Here is a 12,298-nt window from a genome sequence, read left to right as displayed (position 1 = left end):
ACTCTCGACCACATCTGTTGGAATAACATAATATTATACTGGTGCGTTGCGTCGTATGGCTGTGTTTTTATATCCTCTGAGACGTTTTTTGTACCGCTCCTACTTATTTCTCTCCACATTTTTATTGTTGTTTACCAATCGACCGATTTCGTAAAACATAATTATTCCAACCGTAATCTACAAAACGGCTCTCAGCTGCTGTTGTTTCTGCTACCGCCGTCCCTAATTAGACCAAACATCATATAGACGCCGCCGCATATTATAAATTATAATATCGTTTCCGGCTACGCAAACAAGTGCTTAAAAAATGTTATTTTTCCGTTTCGTGGTGTGGAGATTTTTGAACACACGCGTTGAGCTCGCTCGGTTATTGATCGTAGTCGATTTATCTCACTTTCACACCGTTTCGATATTATAATGGTCTTACGAGCCTATAATCGGCAAAATGATAATAATTAGTAGGCGGACGCATTCAATTAACGACTTGGTTGAAGATAATTGATATTGATTATTTTACGACGTTCGAGTCGTTCGAATTGGTTCGATTAAACATAACTTCGTAAATACATACCTACAATTTGCACATTTTTCGATTAAAACTAGCCATTCTTGATTTTTACGATTCTGACGATTTAAATACACTAAACGTCACTTTTATGTTTCATTTTCTGAATAATAATAAAAATGTACTGTCCTTTCAACATCACTAATTTTAAATGTTGTTCTTATTTTTGGAGCACTTTCAACTTTATTCTTCGTTCAACCGTCTGCCGCTAATTTCCTGTTAAAAATAAAACGTGTACAAAATATAAAAGAATATTATTATTAATTAATGTGCAGTAAAAGCAAAATTATAACCTCTTAATGTCATGTACGCCCTTTATTATTCTATGAATGCTTTAAATTGTATGTCATGCAATCGTTTAGTTGTTTCATCTATATTGCAATGTTGCATTATTTATCTTTTTTCCTACGCCCGTACGAATAATGAAATAATTATACTTATATAATGTGAAAAACATGATATTTCTACTAATTTATTAATTTATGATCTAAATATTTTACACCCATCACTATAATTAATAATTATTATATATTATTATTTATCTTAGGGTGAGGCCTAACTCTTCGGGCTACTGATCAACCTTCCGTATATGCTAGGATTTTCAATTTGGCATACTTGCTAAAACATAATATACATTGTACATTACCCATAATTTACATACTGTTAGTAGATCAAACATATACAAATAATACATTTAAATTTTAAATGATGTTGGTTTTTGACTTTTAAGAAAGAGTACTATAAAAGAAACTAGCACTCTAGGAGTTTTGATGTTTTCATTAACTGTATTATAGTGTTCTTATCTTAATCTTCTTTAATATAAGTTCTAAAAATGTATTTTATCTTCGTCAATCTTCAACAAATTCAATGAAAAATTTAACAACGGTCAACGTAATATCACGACACTTAATAATATATTTTGATCAAATATGCATACAAGTTTACAAGTTGTCAAGTTGAATTTGAAATATTATTAATTTACTGAGATTGAATTTATGTGAGTACAGTATGTCCTCGTAAATGTTAAAATGATTAAATCCAAAGTTCATAAAATGTTTTATGTACCTATGATTATATATTTTCTATAAAAGTATACAACGGGGTACAACTGCTTGAAAATTATCTCATGATATTATATTTCAGAATTTAAAATTTCTACATTTGTACCAAGTGAAATTTCAAAGTTATAATAATAACAAGGAATGCAACAAAAATGCAATAGCAAAATAACTGGTTTAACTTAATAGGTACATTTTGTGAAATGATTAACTAGAAAGGAAAATAATTTTATTATTTTTATTAGTAATCTACTTAGATATTTTAAAGGTGTACTTATCTCAAAATAATGTCAATTGCCTACTTTCAAATACTATACATCAGCGGTTCCATAACTTTTGATGTTAATTTATTATTGTGTACTCTATAATATATGTATAATAATATGATTATAAGAATATAAAATAGTCCAAATCCCGATTGTAAACTATTTAGAAAGTAAACAATATTGTGAAGTTATTTTATGTCCGTTGTGAGTTTGTGACTTTAATATACTACATTAGGTTATATTATACACCTACATGGCTACATTATTTTCATTAAATAATATTACATGATAATAATATAATATCATGATTAATGATTATATTATGAAAACCCAAATAATACCTGGAATTTATATTTATATTAATTAATTTAAATCTTTTTCTTTTTTTTCTCTCTAAGTATAGTGGTAAGCCTATTGTTGTCGCCTATTGATCAATATCAAATATGACCAAGTAAATAAATACAAAGCAGTGACATTTTTTTTGGTTATTTTAAGTTATAATAACTAAATAATGATTATAAAAACATTGGTCGATAAGTGTGTTTGTCTTGTGCATGGGTTCTTTACTCGCAGCCACAGACGCACACACACACAAAAACGAACATAGGGGTAGGACACATTTAAGGGTGTGTGTTAATATCACTATTGTCTGTATAGCCAACGCTGAGAATTCCTCGCCCTATCAGCGATTTTATCGCCATTCGCCGTGCGCAGGTTTTATTACGTCGTCGTATAATATATTATTATGGTGAAGTACATAATATTAATAGTATAACCTCTACCCACGTGTCCGCAGCTGACGTCGCCTTATGCTGACAAAAAATTTTTTCGACAAATATACGAATTGTCGACCCATTATTATTATATAGACACATTAAATAATTCAGCCAGTGAAATATAGGTAAGTGTAGAAGGTGATGAGTTGCTGATGCCACCATGTTTTTAAAAAGGCTGTATAGTGGTTATGGTGAGGGTGATACCACATACTTACGTTATTTTGTAATCGAAATTCCATTTTTAACGTTGTCACAGAAGACTGCGATTTGGTTTTCAAACAAAAAACTAGGATTGATTATTCGGGTCTGTACAGGCTATCCACAGAACTGCATATTTTATTCAGTGCTATATGCATAGTCAGTCGGATGAAAATTCATTGTGATAAGTCGAATTATGTAGAAGTTTTCGACAACCAAACCATATCCTGTAAATGGTTGAAATTTATTCTCGAAACCATTAAGTTATAATATAGGTATTATAGTATAGGCACCCTATTATTGTTGCACATATATTGTATGCCCGAGCATTGTGAACTCTTTACATAAAGGACAATTCCAGTGAATTCGTTTCTTTTTTCGGTAAATTTGCTTCGAAGGCCGCACATACTCAACTCTGTATAATAGTATAATAAAATATACACATTAACCCATACATTATATTGTATTATTGTTTGACGGTGGCTGAACGAGCTCCAGCAGTTCAGATAATACCTTTAACATATACGGCTAAACCATGAAATTAAAATGTGAATATGTGATGGGTGTAATTCCAGCACTATGCACGTATATACAATTAAAATCGAGTTACTATCGAGTTAAATAGGTTTTCAGTTCGATCATCACTTCGTCGAATGATTACAAAAATTGGAAACAATTATTAAACACCGAGAAACGTGTAGTATGCGAAATTCATCAGTACAATCAAATGTTTACTTTTAAGACAGGTTTTCGACTCTCGGCTAATCAAATGAAAAAGAAAATTCCCTGAATATTAACTTATTATTTTTGAATATTTACAATTTAATAAAAATTGGTTATCACAGATCAGGTTCACTGGGGATGTTCAATACACACAGTAACTCAGTCAGCGATACGTAATCAGTTTTTCTTCAGCGTTACCGACCATTAATATTATTAAACACATGTCCAAGTCGTATGTCGATAATTATATTTATAGCCAATTGGCGTAACGGCGTCAACGAAAATAGTATTGATTTCCTTTTACATCTAAAGTATGTGCTTTTATCCAAAATATATGATCAGCAGGCAACAGCGAACGTGATAAGGTATATTTTGTTAGAACACCTGAATTCTCGCATCTGTACTTCGTTGCGAATACGAATATTGAATACAATTATGATATCATACACAAAAATAAAACTAAAAGAGTAGGTTTATTTGCTATTCATATATGAGCTAAAATGGTACAAAGTTGAGTTAAGTTTAAATTTGTATGTCAACGTATAGACAATGAATTAATATAATAGTATATTATTTCATATTGATTGAGCTATTAATTAAACTTAAAATATAATGCGTTGTTACTTGTTTATAATGTATAGTTTTACAGAAATAAGAGACTTAAGTACTATTGTCGCTGTTGTCCGTCGCATCGCGCTCGCATAATATGCAGATATAGCTGATAGGCATCAAATTAGACGTAACATAACCACAAATCCATTCCCGCTTTCCAGCGAGTTATAACTAATACAAGTATATTTAAAAATGTGTGTATTTTATTAAGATATACTGGTATATATATTTATTAAAAATAACATACAATGTATAATTTCAAATCAACTAAATAAATGTGATTAACTAATTATTGATAAAGTAATAAGTTATTAAATAATTATAATATAGGTACCTATTATTATCGTTTGATAATTGTATAATAGGTACCTACAGTGTATTGTAATGATTACAATATAATGCTCACACATCATTGTATAATAATAAGTAAACTAAAATAAAATAAATATCGGTGCATTTGTCACGCGCATGGGAGCGGTCATCCCCTATTATAAAATAAATATGTACAACACATATCAGGTCACGCATCAGGAGGGAAACTCGCATTCATATTATAATGGCGTGTGACCTTCATCTTGATGTCGCCGGAGCCCGAAGGAAACGGGTGGTCGAAAAAGGGATATGACGTCTCCAGGAGCGAGATAGTCCTTGGAAGCGCAGAACCCTTTGTTTAAGGCGCCTACCACTTTGCAGGCCGACACGATTGTGTAGGTAATAGGCCCATGTTCAGTGCAAGGTGCACCGTTCAGTGCGCATGCTCACCACCCACTCCGAAAAGAACTAAATCCTATGCGTGGGTACCGACTACCGAGTCTTGTGAATTGGGCATCATTTAACGAACAGTAATCTATGAATCACGTTTTTATGCGTCGACACTCGCTTATTACCTCCATTCCTACTGTGGTATAGGTAGTCCTTATAGACAGTGAAATATGTGAGTTTACTGCACATTTTCATACTAAATTGTAGTGTACTGCAGTGTATTTTCTCAGTTTTCGAATACACGACTTCGATAACCATCCGAACATCAAGAGTAAGGTGATAATATAATTAACAAGATAATTACGTTGTCTATTATAAATTATCATGTTATATTCTCCAACACTTATTACTTATTAGTTGTTATAGTGTAAGGAATCATCAAGATATCTTAAAACGTTTATTCTATATTAGGCAGTTTGGTCATTTTTATGTTTTTATTATACATTGCAGTACATTTTGCTAACTATTACTAATTACTAAACTACTTATATTTTGGTATAGACAAAATATGAGTATGGTTATATGCCAGCCCGATACAGGCCCAATGACCCAATATAATATATTATATTTTAATATAATGTAGTTAATAAACAAATAACTTAAGAACAATAACCATTGTTAGTGTTATACTGTTATGCTGCGATTACCGTTTGGAAGAGGACCGGCAATATTGTTTATTTACTGCGGGCTCAAGTTTTTAATTGTACACAATAGGTTTTAAACGATGTAATAATATTTCCGTTACATTCCATTTTTGTGCGTCGTACAACTTGTGAGATGTAACTTGTAATATTGTTATATGAAACAAATTTAATGAATCAATAACACAGTCCAGAGGTTCTCAAACTGTAGTTATGCAGTCCCAGTCATAAAAATGTATGGCCAGTTTTGGTATAATATCGTGATTCGCTGGAAAACGTTGAAATAACTCATTGAAAAAATAAATGACATACTACTATAATAATACTTATAAAAAGAAACATACAAAATGAAAAACAATATTATAAAAACAGAATATATTAAAATGATTGAAAAAATTTTAAAAGCCGATCGCGTATTATAAACTTTAAATCAAACACATGCAAATGTTTGTAGTTGTAACTCTAACAAATTAAAAAAAAAAAAATACCGAAATCGGTAAAATGCACTGCAGTTTGCAATATAGCACTATTCAAAATTAACTTAATTATAATTTTGTTATTATTTTATCCAGAAACGAGAGATTTTTTTATATTATTTTAGTACCTATTTAATGCAACATATTTTCTAAATACGTGACAAAGTTATGACTTATGTTTAACAGGTGTTGACAAATTTTAGAATAAATATATAATTTCAAAGTATTTTAGTTTTGTGTTTAGTATTAGTTTTGTTTATTTAGAGAACCTTGTGCATGATTTTTGCCTACAGAGATAAATAATATGGTCTCCTCACCCGGACCCCCCAAATTGTTCTTAATTATACATTTATTAGTAATACATTATTACCTATATCTATGCTTTATTACTGTTATTTTTTGTATTTACTCTCTTCAAACAATTTTTTAAAAGGTTTGCATATTATAATAAAATCATTTTCTTAGTACATTTCTTAGTACTCTAATGCACATTGAGATGACTAAGATAATTATAATGGTAAATTGGTAGGTGTATAATTATAATTTGAATAATAACGCGTGATGTATACTTTGCAGAAAATAATTATATTTGAACCGAACGGAGGATTTAATTTAATTCATATTCATGACAACACACATTTTTCCAGTTCATTTCACCATTTGGGTGTGTACATATTTAAAAAAATACTTATTGGTATACTTATATTGAATCATTAGTGAAACGCTAAATACAACAGAAATTAATGGACATCCTTCCGAAATGTCAATTTAATATAATTATGCTCGCTACGGTGTGTTTTAAAATAGGCGCCACGTCAGTCAGAAATTATACAAAACCATATTATGCATAACTACAATAAATGTATATACGTCATGTTCTACATTTATAAACATTCTACAACATGTCTCGTGCACTTAGCAACAAAAATAATATTCAAGATCTAAAATCATTACGTTTCCAAGTAAAATAATGTGTAATATAGGAGATAGGTAGGTAAAAGCTGATCAAATTTTATATTTTTATAAAAAAATGTTTCGATCTCATGTATAATCTATATTGTGAATCATGCTCGATTCGTTATTTTACGTATTTAATGGAATTTTAGAAAATGATTTATACGATCGCTACAATTTCTTGTATTGGTCAAACAAAACTTGTTACAAATATTTTATGTAATAACTTAATGATCATAATATTTTCCAAACTGGTTTTAACGAAGGTTTTTTTTTCAGAAAACTATAAAGTCTCGATTTTTTTTCTCTTAGGTACATTATCCAGAACACACGCGAAATGTACGCTTTTTCCCGTTTAATTGACTTTTTAATGTCCATAGTTTATTTCCCGGCGTGTCTAATGGACCTCATATTTTTTTGCTTTTTTGAATTCGTGAGAAATATTTCACGACTTTCTTGTGAGTTATAAATCGTTTTTCTGTATTCAATATGAATATAACGCGAAGAATCCCAAATCACTGTTTTAGCCATATGCGTAGGTATATATTTGACATTATTCACTTCTTCGTGTGTGCATAATATTATATTCCGTGTATTGATATTATATTGAAACAAATAATAGTAATAAAATATAATATATGTAGTTATATATACGCACAACGCGTTTTTTTTTATAATATGACCTAAGAGTTTCACCTCTCGCTCACTTTTAATCACAATCATTTGTCATCGATGATAAATTACATATTTTGTTTTTCAACTTGAACTGGGTAAAAGAAAAAATTGAGTCGATGAAAAAAGTTAACACAAATTTCTACTCAAAACGTTTATCACATCATAAGACTTTATATGCCATGTACCTTCCTACATAAAGACTTTTTAATAATAAACATAATAATATATTTTGGTGTAAATCATACACAAATGCAATTGCAAGCGTAAAATATATTATTATATCGTCGGTATATACTATGTTTTTGCTACATGACAGTACAAAAACAAATTACAATTTGAGACAGATTGATATCATGTGAATATATAAATAGCAATATGATATAAAATGCAATAAAAAAATAAATATATTACACATTAATTTCACTTTCCACTCGCTAATAATTTGTCAAACGCGCCTTTTGAGTACTTCCTACACATATATACATCATAATATTCCATAGAAATATACACAATATATGTAGCTTATAAGTGTAGTCTGTTCCGGCGAGACTGATCCGCTTAAAACGTTTCGACTGAACGGTTCACTGCGTCGATCCTCGGAGGATATTATAATGTGCAAGTTTCACCACCCACACTGCAGTGGGTACATCGTACTATATAATATTCCGTATGGGAAGGACCATGTCGTGTCTATAGTCTATAAAGTATAAAAATGCAATCTGCACTCTTGTTACGAAACGACGAGGACGTAGGTACTCCGCTCACACGCATAAAAGTTTAAATGTCGTCTCCAAACAATAACGATTCGAATGTTAAGCCACTTAAACTGCTTATAAGTGATAAAAAAAAACGGCGATGATAAAAAAAAAAATGTCGAATCTCTTGATAAAGTGTGTTTCGGCACGATTAATTGTCTCGGAATTAAACTTCAATTATTTGAGTAGGTATTGATAATTATTTTTATTAGAAAAACAAAATTGTTTTGATAAACGATCAAATAGTTAAGCTGATAACACGATTGACCGACGAAATGTATTTTAAATTATTTTCCCTGCTTGGTGACGACAATGTTATTATTATTACAGCGAATACGGTCATTGTTTTCCCATTCCCTCACGACATTGTTTGTTATCACTTATCGCTGATAATTCCGGTTCGTGTTACATTATAAACTTGCTGACCAATGTGTGTAGTATGCCGGATACAAACAAATACAATACTAAAACTAGTGGTGAGGAGTGGAGGAGTGGTAAGTTTTTTTCTCATATAAATGTTATGACAAATGTTTGTCTCGGTTTAAGTAAAAATATGACGACATGAGCATAATAATATGCATATTGGACATTATTGGTTAGAGTAGAGTATCATCATTTTTATTTACTAAGGATCGTCGTTGGAGGCGTGCTCACAGTTGTGGCAGATTGGGCTATATATAACTACATTTGAAAAAAGTTTTTATTTTGGGGAGAGTATACCCGTGCTGTCTAGTAATACAAATTTTAAAATATAAAAATATGAAAATTTGTTGTTTCAAAATAATTATTTGTACAGATGTAGCTATACGTGATGTAGATACTTAAATTTTGACTAAATATTCAAAACTGTGTTGGTTAAACTGTAGAAGTGTAGAACAATTTGTTTGGAAACAAGTAGAAAATGTATATATAACTTATAGACGCCAATGATACGACTGTAGTTCGATGATATAATATATTATAATACCTCACAAAACAAAGAAAAATATAATTAATAATTAGAAGTGTTAGACGTGCTACTACGTTTTTTTCAAACCTATTATTAACCTATTATTGAGTTCTTGTTGATATGAGTGGCAATTATTTATAAGTGCATTATCACTTATCAGTATTTATTTTTTTCCTATGTAGCCATATAGGTTTTCAAATAGTTATAAATTATAATCAACGCTGTGCACAGAACAAATAAAAAACATACAGCGTCGTACATGCATTATCTCTTATATTGTGTTTAACTGTTTGAACACAAAAAACAACAAAAGAGATTACACAGTTCTACGTATCATTGCACCAATAACGAAAACTAATATAACTAATATTAATATTAGGTAGTGTTTTACCATAGTATAACACTTATTTTAAGGTGCCGTTTTGCAATTAGCACTTCAATACAATATTGTAATGTTGAAGCCTGTTATTTTAGTTGCCGAGAGAAAACTATGTTCTCAACTCAGCATTTAACGAATATCACAAAGAATATTTTTCGAGTACGCAGCTTACATCAAATATTAAAATATTAAGATTTCAATTTGGGGGCGACGAGGACGACGTTGTTAATAATTAAAGTGCAAAATGTTATTCCGATACGACGCGACGCGAAGTTTTAATTTGTCACAATCGGTATTTGGTATGAAATCATTGTCTACATTTGTATAAAAGGATAATATTATTATACTCGTATAAATAATTAGACTATATAACATTAAAAATATATTATTTACCTATCGCTCTACTATGATCACAACAACTATATTATAATAATAAATCGATACTTTGAAAACACTATTATTGTGGCGACGAATAAAACTATTTGGCACTTTTAAGAAGTGGGCTAGTGGGAGTAATAAGGACTTGTACTGTATAAACCTTTTCTGTGATGGCAAAGATTTATTTTCCATGTGGTAAAAAAACCAACCTCGAGCACATGTGGCGCGTCGTATTATATTATGTACATATGTATTAATTTGAACACGTGAGGATAAAAAGATACCAACGACTGTTAAAAACGTTGGGAATGTTTTATATTTCAGCGGTGGCACACCGGGCGAGGCAAGTTTTATAACTCACTACAGCCTCACTTCTATATAGTAATAAGAGGGGAAGAAAGACAAATATAAATATTTAATACGCATATTATTATTCATATCAATATGATATTTTCTTCACATTCGAACAGTTATTACTATTCAGTATTCATATAATTTTTAATTTTCCATATTTTTTCATTGTCGGTTATCAGGTACTACCACGGTTATCTACACGCACTACGCAGATAACTGTTTATACTACCAATCATAGGTTAAGAGAGAAAGCAATACATTTTATAACACAACAACTATGACGCCGTAATGTCTGACGACCGTGGTGAGGCGAAAACTACTTTTAATATTGATCTTGTTTAGCCTGTTTGTTTTTGAATTTACCATTTTTTTAAGTTAAACTGTATAAATAAAAGTATAAGATAGTGTGAGGAGCCGATAAAATATTGTCTCGGATCCCTGCAGAGGTTAACGTTATAATATTTGCCTGATCAGTTTCAAATATACTCAACAATGACATTTTTCCCGCGAAGCAAAATCAGTGTAATTCCAATAGTATTGTAATTTTCAATTTTCAATTCCAATAATATTCTATAATATCTCACATGATTATAATACAGTAAATGATTGTAATATTATCGTGTCTTGTAATCACTTCATAATCAATAATAGTGTCTGAAGTTTTGAGAAAATATTTTCTCCTGGGAATTTTAAAACAGTACACAGTACACAATAATTCAACACGAGCAAATAAAAAGTTTATCTATATACCACGATTCACGAGTTTATTTGATTTGCTGATAATATATTCGCATACGTCGCATATAATAGGTATAGCCATATATTATTATAATATTGTTTTGCTCACATGATTTGAAATATTATTATCAAACATTTTCGGAATTCGAAACGCATAACATAAGGTATGATGTTAATCCATTTTAATTTGTTTTGCGAATCGTACCGATATATATAACTAAACAATTATCCAATATTGTTGTCGAGTCAACTCGTCGGTTAGACTAGGTATAGGTTCAAAGAACCTTCCGTATTCTTTTGCGCGAACTATTCAATAAACGTCCGACTTAATTCAAGAAATTCATCAGCACAAACCGGTGTTGATTTCTCGTTAAAAGTAAATCGGTATAATTTTAAGAAATTAGCCGTTTATAAATGATGGACACGGGTTTACTCTTTTTCCTCGTGTCTCTAACCCCCTGCCTAATTGTCGATATTACTTCTAAATAAAGAGCACTCGAATTACAAAAGTTAGCATGCAAATAGACGCCAACCACGTGCTAAATATTTCCAAAAATAAATAAAAACTGCAATGTCATGAGCTGGTGGGGTATAAAATATTAAGTATACGATTATCTGGTAAATATGCGACATCAATGATTGGTACTTACAAGTCTTGCTTTTTAGTTGATAATTTATTTCGGTTAACCTCGGTTTGATTAATCAAAAATTATCCGTATTAAATGGCGATAGGTACTATCTAACCTCGATTATAGTATCTTAAATGGCACATTGTTATTTGGATATTAAATTGTAATATTATACTAGTAACTCCCGCATTAGTTGCTCCATTGACCCAAACTTAATACTCCGACTTATTATTTATTCCCCTCGTGCGGAGACCGGAGCGAATTAAATATACAGAAGAGGAGAAGGCACGTCTTCGACATGCAAACTGCAAAGGTGGTTAGTTAATTGTCTAATCAACTCAGATTATAACTTAACCACCTAATAAAATTAAAGTATCCAATAACTTAGCTTTTTTCAGTTAAATTGAATC

This window comes from Myzus persicae, unplaced genomic scaffold, assembly GCF_001856785.1.
Source record: "Myzus persicae strain clone G006 unplaced genomic scaffold, MPER_G0061.0, whole genome shotgun sequence".
NCBI classification, from domain to species: Eukaryota; Metazoa; Arthropoda; class Insecta; order Hemiptera; family Aphididae; genus Myzus; species Myzus persicae.
This window is presented reverse-complemented; position numbering follows the sequence as displayed.